General features: G+C 46.9%; 1 protein-coding gene across 2 annotated transcripts in view; it reads left to right on the top strand.

Annotated features, from left to right (window-relative positions):
• OTOF (otoferlin) overlaps nucleotides 1–12,225 on the top strand; it is a 187,287-nt gene that overhangs the window by 84,505 nt on the left and 90,557 nt on the right. The gene's annotated exons all lie outside the window — the stretch shown is intronic.

Genomic DNA, 12,225 nt, shown 5'->3' on the forward strand with positions numbered 1-12,225 from the left:
AAGGTTGTGGGCAATGATGCATTGTAGCCGAGCTCCTGAAGATGGACATTTGGCTTAGCAGCCCTGACTCTTCCTCTTCTTTGACTGTTTAAAACACACACACACACACGCAAACATGGGGGAAATGTTGCTCAGGCAGCCAACTTGCTCTCCCATTGTTGATGAAGTTGTGAATTTAAGAGGTGCAGTCCGGTTATGGCATGTGTTTGTAGGTCCAGAACTGGCCCAGTAGAGAACATGGCGCCACCCTACCAGGCAGTAGCTTGCCAAAGAATGCTCAGTAGCCAGTTGAGTATGTTTGTGGGTGGGTGGGTGGAAATGGGTGGGGGGGTCTACTGTCCGTACATTTCCACATCCCAGCTGAAGCCCAGGCCCAACATTCTACTGGGTGGTGGTGGAGCTTTGACTGGTATTTGCTTGGCAACTGCAGCAGGAATTCCCAGACCACCTTTGATCTGCAGAGGGTTGAAGTTCTCACAAATGCTTAAGTGGTCTCACAAATGTAGGTGGTGGTGTTCCTCTTCAGGGTCTCTCCAGGGGTTCAGCATAGGGAGGAGGCAGGGAGGTTTTGAAGATCCAGCCCCAAAGACCTTAAACTGGGTTTTGGATAGCCGCAAGCCCAGTCTGGCTCAGTGTAGTCCTGAAGGTTATTGAACAAACTTGCAATCCCAGTTGGTCATCTGAAGGCCGCATGGCACATTCATGTTAAGTATGTGCTTTATATCTTACAACTGGCTGCTCTCTCTTTCTCTCTCTCTCTCTCTCTCTCTCTCTGCTCACTGTGGTGTGATTTGGAAGGGGTGGTGGTTAAGTTTTGCCCCTATAACATTTCCCCAAATAGCACCCCTGGGGGCATATAGGGGCATTGGGAAGGATTTTTGGCAACACTTCTAGAGGCTGTCAGGCTGGAGGAGACTGCTCCACTGTGATCTTTTTTGCCTTGGAGGACACAAGTTCTCCCTTGGTATTCTGGACCTGTCCGTGTGGTTCCTTCCATCCTAACCCTCCCAATTAGCATAGAACTCATGTGCCAGCGTCACTGCAGGGGATTCTGGGGTGCTCCTCTTAACGATTCCTCTGGGGACCTGCTTGCAGTTTTCAGCTGCCCCTGAGTTCAGCCTTGGGTCGCCCTCTCAGACCCCTCCTTGTCCTTGCCAAGCATTGCCGATCGACATCCATTCTCGGTCTGGACGTTTCCAATCCATCTGTATTTGGACTTCTTTGCGAGCAAGAAACAAATCACACTGCTCTGCTCCAAATTTTGAGGCCGTGAAGCGATGACCCTCGCAGAGATCTGCGAAGCGACGGTAAATAGCCAATTTGCGGCATGGAGCTGTGCTGAAATGTCTAATTGGAGCTGTAGGTCAACTTCCCAATCAATACGCTAACAATTTGTGTTGCTGGGCAGGAGCATAATGGTTGGCTTTTGATCACACACCAATTCAGCATGTTTGACAGTCCTCAAATAGGAGCCCAGGTGGGGCGTCTGGGAGCGCTTCTCCATTTGGAAATTCAGCATCCCCCAGCTCAGGTCGAGATTCCTGCTAGAAGATGCAAAGTTATTTATTTGTTTACTGTAGGGGTGTGCACGGACCCCCCAATCCACTTCGTGGCCCGATCCGGAAAATCCAGATTGGGCCCGATCCTCTTCGCGCCGCGCCGCCCGTCTCCCGCTCTGCGAAGCGGAGTGAGATCCGGCTTCGCTGCCGTCGCTACATGAACAGCGGCAGCGGCGGCAGCGCAAGATAAGCCACCCCCCCACCCCCTTACCTGCATCTGTCACGGGCTTCAATTGAGGCCCCGATTGAAGCCGGAAGAGGCCGCCTTCAACCTGGGCCGCAAGCCCAAGACGGACGCAGGTAAGCGTCCCTCCTCCCTGCTCCCTTACCTGGCGCTGCCAGATGAGTCCCCCTCCCCCCCACACTTACCTGCAGGCGAAGCTCCGGATTGAGGCGATCCTCTTCACCTCAATCCACAGCCCCCCTGACTCTCTTCGCGTCCGCCTTTTCCGGAGGCAAATTAGGCTCTCTGAACCGAAGAGAAGCAGAGCACATCCCTAGTTTACTGTAAGAACAGGCATACAATTTTCCATCTGGGGGTTGTAACCGCTTCCACAATGATAAAGCCCACCTTTTGGGAGTTCTCTCTCAAATGATTGGAGTTAATTTGAGCCTTGATCTAGTGAAAGCTGCTGCACAGAATTTTTCGGATGACAGGGACCCCCGTGCCAGTAGGCTCCTGAGCTGCCAACATTGTGCTGTCTCTGCACTGGAAAACAGCAGTCATTCTGCAATCGAGGAGTAGCTAATTAAAATCCTAGAGATTGCCAAAAGGGAAAACATATCAAACATAAGCAAAGATGTGGTTTCCTGGAGGGATGTGTTCTGGATTTGTCTAAAGCCTGAACCAGTGGAGGCTGGTGGCTCCAATTTAGGTGACGCTGTGAATCCATTCTGGGTTTCAGTCAGAACCATCCAGAACTCTAAAGGACCTATCCACGGTGCTCACCCTATTTTGGGGAGCTCAGATAGCTCCTATAGAGCTCTAGATGGCGCCAACTAAAATCCAGAATGGATTCTCAGCCCCCACCGAAACCAGAGTCTCCATTGCCCTGAACCAAATCAGGCCTCTTCGGACTGTTTCTGGCGCTTCCCAAGGTGAAGCAGGCTTCAGTCCAAAGTGAGCGGAAGCGAACCAAAGGTTTGTGCATAGTTAGAGCTTCGGAAACAGAGCTAACAGCCTGTCTCCAAAAATAGTGTCTTTTGGTTTTGTTTCTCTGTAAATGCAAAAAGGGAAGAGAGGGAGCGAGTGTGGCTGGATGACTGATGGGTTCACCTTAGAATCATAGAATCACAGAACAGCAGAGTTGGAAGGGGCCTACAAGGCCATCGAGTCCAACCCCCTGCTCAATGCAGGAATCCACCCTAAAGCATCCCTGACAGAGGGTTGTCCGGCTGCCTCTTGAAGGCCTCTAGTGTAGGAGAGGCCACAACCTCCCTAGGTAACTGGTTCCACTGTCGTACTGCTCTAACAGTCAGGAAGTTTTTCCTGATGTCCAGCCGAAATCTGACTTCCTGTAACTTGAGCCCGTTATTCTGTGCCCTGCACTCTGGGAGGATGGAGAAGAGATCCTGGCCCTTCTCTGTGTGACAACCTTTCAAGTATTTGAAGAGTGCTCTCATGCCTCCCCTCCATCTTCTCTTCTCCAGGCTAAACATGCCCAGTTCTTTCAGTCTCTCTTCATAGGGCTTTGTTTCCAGACCCCTGATCATCCTGGTTGCCCTCCTTCTAATCACAGGGCATGGTTTACCAGGGGGTATGATTTGGGGGAGGGATTGTGAGTTACAGACTGAGTTTCCTTGTTCCATAGCAAGCATGTAGGAAGTCAGGCAGTGGAGGCTGGTGGCCCCAATGTCAGTGGGGTGATGAATCTGCTCTGGGTTTCAGTCAGAACCAGTCAGTTCATTAAACCCAGAGCAGATTTAATGCCCCACTAATATTGGTGCCACCAGCCTCCACTGTAATCAGGTGTTCTTCAGGGGTTCTTTGTTGGGGTGGGATGGGGGACGTGACCTCAAGTTCTGTTCGTTCGTGATTTCAAATCCTTTTCTTTTCGCTTCTCAATGATTCAATCAGCCCTTCCTGCACTGAAAAACTTTCTTTCCAAGGCCACTATATAGCCTCAAACGGAATTTCACTCACCACAGCTCCCTGGCTCCTGTGCTTATCTCTCTAAAACTTCGCAGATTTCTTTCCTGAGGACACATCTACCAGGTGTGCCATTTTCCTACAAATTGCCCAAAAACCAAGAAAGGGGGGGGGCAAATCATCCCCCTAAAGAACTCGAGGACTACCTTCCCCATGAACTGCATGTATTATTTTGAAATCTTGCAAAAACCCTTCCCCCAGGATGTCTTTCCTTTCCAGAACCAGGGTCCTCAAGGAACATTGGGGTGGATAAGTGTGTCCTGTTTTTGATGCCCTCAAAATGTAAAGGCTGCTCTTGCAAAAAAACCCTGTACCTATTCATCTCAAACTTGGTTGGGTTATTTCCCTCAGAAGGGCCAACAATCTCTTCAAATTCCATCCAGTTTTGTCAAGAGATTTTAAAAATAAGTTATCTACAATTCTCTTTAAATGCAATACCTGACTCAAAGCGTCTGAAGGTCCAAACAGGTTCAGGCTATTTTCTGAAACACCAAAATAAAGTCCAACTCAACTCTTAAAGTCAGGGCATAACTCTAGCTTCTGCAACCTGTTTGACTAGGAGAAAATGATTTCTGTTTCTTTTATATTGGGTTAGGTGTTATGTTTGTGAGCATGTCTGAATGGGAAGGACTGTCTATTTGTAATAACCATCTCCTGATTTCTTTTTTGCAATAACAGCATACAGTTGAGTCTCATTGTATGGATGAGTCACAATCCGAAGCAGTTATAGAAATTTTCACTGCTAGAAGTGGTAGAAGTAGAACTGACTCGGTGACTGCAGTTATAAACCTGAAATTGTCTGGTAAAACGCCAGAATTACACAGCTAATTCAGTAAAGAAAAGATGTAGGAAGCATCTTGGGAGATAAAGTAAATCTAACTCCCAGGCAATCCAGGATCTGGTGCACTATTCAGGGGAGAGGGTGTGATTTTACTCTCCTTGTGCTTCTTAGGTCCTCTCTACACCTAAGGATTATCCTAGGAAAATGGAGGGATCATCCCTGCCTGCTCCCGAGATCTCCTGTGTGCCACTGGATGCACAGGAATGATCCTGGGTCGATCCTGGGATGTAGGGTTGGTGTAGACCTGCTAGGATGACCCTATGAAAAGGAGGACCGGGCTCCTCTTTCTTTAAAAGTTGCATAGAAAAGGGGATTTCAGCAGGTGTCATTTGTATATATGGAGAACCTGGTGAAATTCCCTCTTCATCACCACAGTTAAAGCTGCAGGAGCTATACTAGAGTGACCAGATTTAAAAGAGGGCAGGGCACCTGCAGCTTTAACTGTTGTGATGAAGAGGAAATTTCCCCAGGTTCCCCATATATACAATTGACACCTGCTGAAATTCCCTTTTCAATACAACTGTTAAAGATACAGGAGCCCTGTCCTCCTTTTCATAGGGTCACCCTAAGACATGCCCTTAGAAAACAATCACGCCCCAGACCAGACCAGCCGAGGCTCTCCAGGAATAATTGCTGGCTGCTGCTGCTTAATCAATGAATTAGTTTTGCAGCTCATGCCCTCTGGTGGCCACTTCGCATAAATATGTATATTTATAATATATTTACGAAAAAGCCTCCGGGTGCTTCTAGTGCTACCCATTAAAAGACCTTGTGCAGCCATTCCACCTTTCACTCCTTAATTGATGTTCTATGGTAAGGAGAAAACACACACAGGAGCAGCATTGGGAAATAGGGGAGGGTTACAGTACAAATGGAAGATGCTATTATCTGCCCCCACCCCCCAAACACACATACACACAATTCCATGAATGAAGCAGAGCGATTGCATGATAAAAGCTTTGTCTGGAAGCAACCACAGTCTGCTGTGGAGAGAACTACATGCCACCCATCCACTAGGCTTAATTCTGACCTCCAAGTCTGATATGAAAAATATCCCCACTTTTGCCCGGAGTCTTTCTCCTGCATTTATCTTTTAAACACACACACACACACTCCGAGGCAAATGGTTGGTTGGGATTCCTGTGATTGTTCTGTGACATGTACTTCTGATCTGAGGGTGAAATATGACAAAATCCCTACAGGGACAGGAAATTGCATGCAACCCATGGTAGATGTGAAGGAATATGGCTGTCATCCACACGCTATATATACAGGGAAATACATGGATATATGGCTGTGACACGTGACAATAAATGCAACCCATCTGCTCAGTCTTGGGGTGGTTAACTCAGAATGTGGGCGTGTTCATGTCACATCTCCAGGTTGCTGCTGGTGTGGTCGTCCCTCACCTGTCTTTGAACATTCCTGTGGAACGGCGGTGAATGGCAATCCACAAATGTGTGAGGAGAATCATAGAATCATAGAATCATAGAATCACAGAGTTGGAAGGGGCCTACAAGGCCATCGAGTCCAACCCCCTGCTCAATGCAGGAATCCACCCTAAAGCATCCCTGACAGATGGTTGTCCAGCTGCCTCTTGAATGCTTCTAGAAGAACATCAGCCTTCCTCAACTGGGCACCCTCCAGAAGTTTCAGACTACAACTCCCATAATCCCCCAGTCTTCTGGCTGGAGATGATGGGAGTTGTAGTCTGACACATCTAGAACGTGCCAGATTGGGAAAGGTTGAGTTGCACCTTGTCCAGATCTCTGCATGGCTGTGGCAACCTGGACTTGTGAATAGTCCTGGTAAGAGTGTAAAGCAGGAAACAGAGAATTCGATATTTGCAGTCATGGGGACAGCACCTGCACCTAGGGATGGCACAGAAATCTGCAATGGAACCAAATGATTTTGGATTGTTGTGAATCTGACCCACAGATTCTGCAGCGGACCAGCTTACTTCCTGTCGGGCAGAGTCTGCAGACTTTGGGGGCATTTTCCTAATCAATGGAAGTTTTGCACAAATGTTGTCATAGAAAAATACACAAAAAATAAAAAACTGGCCAAAAATTTACATTCCCCCCATTGGCTAAAGCATAAAAATGTGCATTTGGGGGTAATCAGCACACTTTGGGGGAATTTGCACAAGGACAAATTTGCGCAAATTCACATTTGTGCAAATTTGGAAACTTAAAATCCTTGATTCCATTGATGGGCAAATGACAAGTCAAAAGTGCCTGGCAATCCACAAAACACAGACGGGATGGATTTTGCACAATTTGTACATCCGTACCTGCACCCCCACACAATCTAAAACCTGGGGGGTTGCATCATGTCACCAGAATAATAATTCAGGTTCTCCTACCCAAGATCTCAAGTGAGCTCAGTTCGCTGGGCAGCACATCACTTCGTTCAGCTGAAATGGCTGCTCCTGCTGGCATGTCCAAGCCCTCTTGATGCTACTAGCGCAAAGAGAGCCACAAAAACCCAACCGCAGAGGATCATGGTCCATGTATTGCTGCCCACCTTTGCAGGCAAGAAGAGGACGAAATGTATTACCACAGCGATGACGAACTTCTGGGCGAGGGAGACACCATCAGCCAAGGCTCTCTCAACGCGAGGTACGCGGCCCAGCACTCCTTGGGCTTTCAGTTTGGGTTGCTGTGCTCTAGACAAAGGCTGGGTTTACACCAGCGCTCCTTCCGGGGAAATCTCACGTGCCTTGGTTCATGCGTTGTCATGAATGCACACATGTACGGTGGAAGGAGAAATGCAACTGCAGGGAAAGAGACACATGCATGGAAACCCTTCCTCAAGCTGGTGCTCTCTGGAAGCGTTGGAATATGAGCCTCGTCATGGCCAGTAGCTACAGAGGAAGCTGTCTTACACTGAGTCACACCCTTGGTCCATCTAGCCAAGTATGGTCGACAGTGACTGGCAGCCAGGGTTCTCCAGGGTTTCAGGCAAGATTCTTTCCTGGCCCTGCCTGGAGATACCAGGGGTTGAATTTGGGACCTTCTGCATGGAGAACAGGAGCTCCACCACTGAGCAGTGGAGTCTGGTGGCTCCAATATCAGTGGGGAGGTGAATCAACTCCGGGTTTCAATCAGAACCGGTCAGAATTCTAAAGGAGCTACCCAACCTTGGAGAGCTTCTTTAGAGTTCTGACTGCTTCTGACTGAAACTCGGAGCGGATTGACCTCCCCACTGATGTTGGAGCTACTAGACTTCACCACCACTGAGTTACTGTCCCTCCCCTGATGCTGACAAAATGGTCATGCTGGCTTGGATACTAAAAGTTGTGGTCCAAGATCTCTGGAGTGCACCAGGTGGAAGAAGGTTCATGTCCAGTAATGTCTCCCTTTCCCCACATGGGGCTGCGTTTAGGAGTACATGGAATGGTTGGAACGTCTGGGATTTCTCCGGTTTGTGTAAACTCCTCCTGAGACTGTTTGCTGTGCCGTGTGGTGTGAAATAAAGCCAGGGATGGACAACTGCTTTGGCCCCGAAGGGTTGCATGTGAAACTGGCTTGAGGAGGCACACACACTTGTACATGCACACACACACACACAGGCACACACATATTTACTTCTCTGTGTGCACACAAACACACACCCCAGCGATCCTGATACAGATTGCTCTTGTATCACCACTAGCAGTGGCAGGGAAATGGCACTCAGCATGTGGATCTCTGGGGGAGGGAGAGGAGAGGGAAGGAGGAAGGAAATTCAGCCACGGTGGGAGGGTTAAGGCAGCCATGGGTGGCTGTGGGCAGCCCTGTGGGCCAGTGGTTGTGCACCCCTGATAAAAAGGCATGTGGGTGAGGATGGTTCTTAGAAATGATGGTACTTACAAGTGGATCCTAGAAATGATGGGTCCTAGAAATGATGGTTTTTTGAAATGGATACTAGAAATGGATCCTAGAAATGATGGCTCTTAGAAATTATGGTTCTTAGAAATGATGGTTTTTAGAAATGGATCCTAGAAATGGATCCTAGAAATGATGGTTCTTAGAAATGGATGCTAGAAATGGATCCTAGAAATGGGTCCTAGAAACGATGGTTCTTAGAAACGATGGTTCTTAGAAATGGATCCTAGAAATGGATCCTAGAAATGATGGCTCTTAGAAATGATGGTTCTTAGAAATGATGGTTCTTAGAAATGGATCCTAGAAGTGGATCCTAGAAATGATGTTTCTTAGAAATGATGGTTCTTAGAAATGGATCCTAGAAATGGATCCTAGAAATGATGGGTCCTAGAAATGATGGTTATTAGAAATGATGGTTCTTAGAAATGGATCCTAGAAATGATGGCTCTTAGAAATGATGGTTCTTAGAAATGGATCGTAGAAATGGATCCTAGAAATGATGGTTCTTAGAAATGATGGTTCTTAGAAATGGATCCTAGAAATGGATGCTAGAAATGATAGTTCTTAGAAATGATGGTTCTTAGAAATGATGATTCTTAGAAATGGATCCTAGAAAGGATGGCTCTTAGAAATGGATGCGCCACAAGACTCTTGGCTGTTTTTACTGCCTGAATCAGACTAGCACAGCTGGTCCCCATAATCCCTCAGAGCGAGGGCTCTCCGTCCTCCCTTGGCTCTGGCCACTCATGTAGTGCGCAGCCTTGGACCCTGAGACTCCAGGTCCAAATTAGAATGTGATGATGCTCCTGGTACATTTGCCTGGTGTGGGGGAGGGAATACACCCCAGGCTACATCACAGAGTCGTAGGCCTTGGGGCCTTCCCCATGTCCGTGTTCACAGGAAGATGGCAGATTTCCTCATGGCAATCTATCCGTGGTGACGCATTGCCCAGCCATAGAGATCAAGCGAGAAAAGGCCATTGTGCTGTTAAAGAATGAGGCTGTGCTAATTGATGTAGCTGCTGCCATAGCAACCACAAAAGGGCCCAGAAACTGAACTCCGTGATGATGTCTCCCCAACCAACCAACCCACCCCTACTTTTGCAACATTTCTGGACAGCTGAGCCTTCACGGGTTGGAAGAGAAGACGGGAACGCCATGGCCATTGTCTTTCCTGGCAGGTTGACAATGACTAACCCAGCCACCCTTTTCACTAACACAACGGACACTGATCATAGAATCATAGAATAGCAGAGTTGGAAGGGGTCTACAAGGCCATCGAGTCCAACCCCCTGCTCAATGCAGGAATCCACCCTAAAGCATCCCTGACAGAGGGTTGTCCAGCTGCCTCTTGAAGGCCTCAAGTGTGGAGAACCCACAACCTCCCTAGGTAACTGATTCCATTGTTGTACTGCTCTAACAGTCAGGAAGTTTTTCCTGATGTCCAGCCGGAATCTGGCTTCCTGTCACTTGAGCCCGTTATTCCGTGTCCTGCACTCTGGGAGGATCGAGAAGAGATCCTGGCCCTCCTCTGTGTGACGTTGCTGCTTTCCCTGGAGCCAGATTTAATTATTTTATTCATTTATTTATTACAGTTATTTATAACCCTCTGTTCAGGGCACTTTTTTTTCCTCAGGAGGCTTTCAAATACCATCAATAATCCATAATAAAATAAATTAAAATAGTGATCAGGGTCCTTCCTACAGGGCAGGTGGGGGTAGATGGCCCTGGGAGGGAATGGAAGAGTTGGGAATTTGAGAAACTGCCGTAGTACCACTTCAAAATGGCTGCCATGGATGATGCAGCTAGTCACATGATGGTTAGGATGTGGAGATCTGGCCAATCAAAAGTGAGCTAAAGAAGTGTGGGGAGAGAAATAGCCAGGCTAGCAGTTGAGAGCCAGGGAAAATAGCAAGGCAAAAGGGTAGAGTGGAGGGAAAGAACAAGGCTAGAGCTCAGGAAGGGAGAGAAAGAAGGCTATAACTTTTTCCCAGGTTTTCATTTTTAAAAAAGGGGCATTTTGGAAGAGGGCAGGGAGTGGAGTGCTCCATTGGAGGTCCCTGGAGGTGCTGCGTTGAGGACCCCTGGTCTACCCTGACTGCTAGCAGTTCTTCAAGGTTTCATGTTGTTAAAAGGACTTCTCTACACTTGCTACCTGAAATCCTTATTAAAATGGGAGGGCTACAAAGCACTGAGCTGCTACAGTATTCATTAGTTTTTATTTCAATACTTTTAGGCCATCTTTTGACTTACACCAAAAAAATACAGTAAGTAAAAGGTTAGACTGAATTTATGAACAACTAATTAAAATAGCAATAAACTGCCAGCAGATAAAACCTACCAAGATACCTCAGCTGAAAGATTTTAAAGCGGTTTCCAAAAATAGCAACATCCCAAAACCATCAGGGAAAAGCAAACGGGAACTGATGGGTGTTTTTTTTTTTTAATGCCAAACTACACTGGTGTTTGCTGGGCGTCTGCTGTTAAGGATGTGTATCGGTCTTCCTCAAACTAATGCCATGCAGATAGGTTGGATTACAACCCCCATCATCCGCATCCAGCATGGCCATATAGCTCTGAGATCCCAGTGATAATAGGGTGGGATATAAATGTTTTAATAAATAAAATAGCTCAGTTGGTGGAGGGCGGCGGAGTGAATAAATAAAAAAATGGCTACACTGAAAGATTAATCCCAGAATCCAGTTGCTCTCTCTCTCTCTCTCTCACACACACACACACACACACACACACACACACACACACGTTCCTTTGTGGCATCTTCTTGCCCAGGTTATTGTTTGCAACACGATTCATTCAAAAAGAAACGAGAGCAAATCTGCAGCAGATTCCAGGGAGACTCCACAGTGCTTGTAGACTTCATTAAAGAGCCATTTTCTGCCTATGCTTCCAACATCTTTGGAAAAGATGTCTCATTAGTCAGCTAATTCCCTTTCCCACCGGGAGGAAAACAAACCAACTCTGGAATGAAAATAATCCGCAAATGACACTGCAGGGCCCCCGAAAGATCAGCATCTTTCCCTTGCAAAGGGCTGCTGCATTTGATCAAGACATATCATAGAACCATAGGATGGAAGGGACCTCCGAGACTATCTAGTCCAGCCCCCAGCTCAATACAGGCCAGTGGAGATGAGGTGGCTCTAATGTCATTGGCGCAGTGAATCCGCTCTGGGTTTCAGCCAGAATCAGTCTGAACTCTAAATTTTAGCCTGATTTACTCTTCTCATTGTTATGATTATCCCTTTATTTCTGTTTTATTTATTTGTTTATTTATTTAGAATATTTATATACTGCTCCCCATTGAAAAATTTCGGAGCAGTTTACAAGATAAGGGGTTTTGTGTAACCCCTTCCCCCCCACCCATATGTTTTAATGTGATTTTAGACTGTAAGCCTCTAGACAGGGTATTGCTGTTTTATTTCTATACTAGCTGTACCCTGCCACGCGTTGCTGTGGCTCAGTCTGGTTAAATTGAAAAGAAAGAAAAGACAAAGCGGATGTTTCTAATATGTTTAATTTCACAATGCTTGTGGATATACAATATTTTTAGTTGTTCCATTGTCTGTGTAGATACAGAGATTGTCTGGTTTGCCGACTCTAGAACACGCAACATATAATTGTCCATGTGAGAAGCAATCTGTGTCTAGATCTAAACCGCACAATTCTAAAGATAGGCCCTGAGCTTTGTTGATGGTGATTGCAAACGCCAATCGAATGGGGAATTTCAATCTCTTAAATTGAAATGGCATATCTGTTGGAATCATAGGAATGCGAGGAATGAGGACATCTT

The sequence above is a fragment of the Elgaria multicarinata genome, chromosome 4, assembly GCF_023053635.1.
Source record: "Elgaria multicarinata webbii isolate HBS135686 ecotype San Diego chromosome 4, rElgMul1.1.pri, whole genome shotgun sequence".
NCBI classification, from domain to species: domain Eukaryota; kingdom Metazoa; phylum Chordata; class Lepidosauria; order Squamata; family Anguidae; genus Elgaria; species Elgaria multicarinata.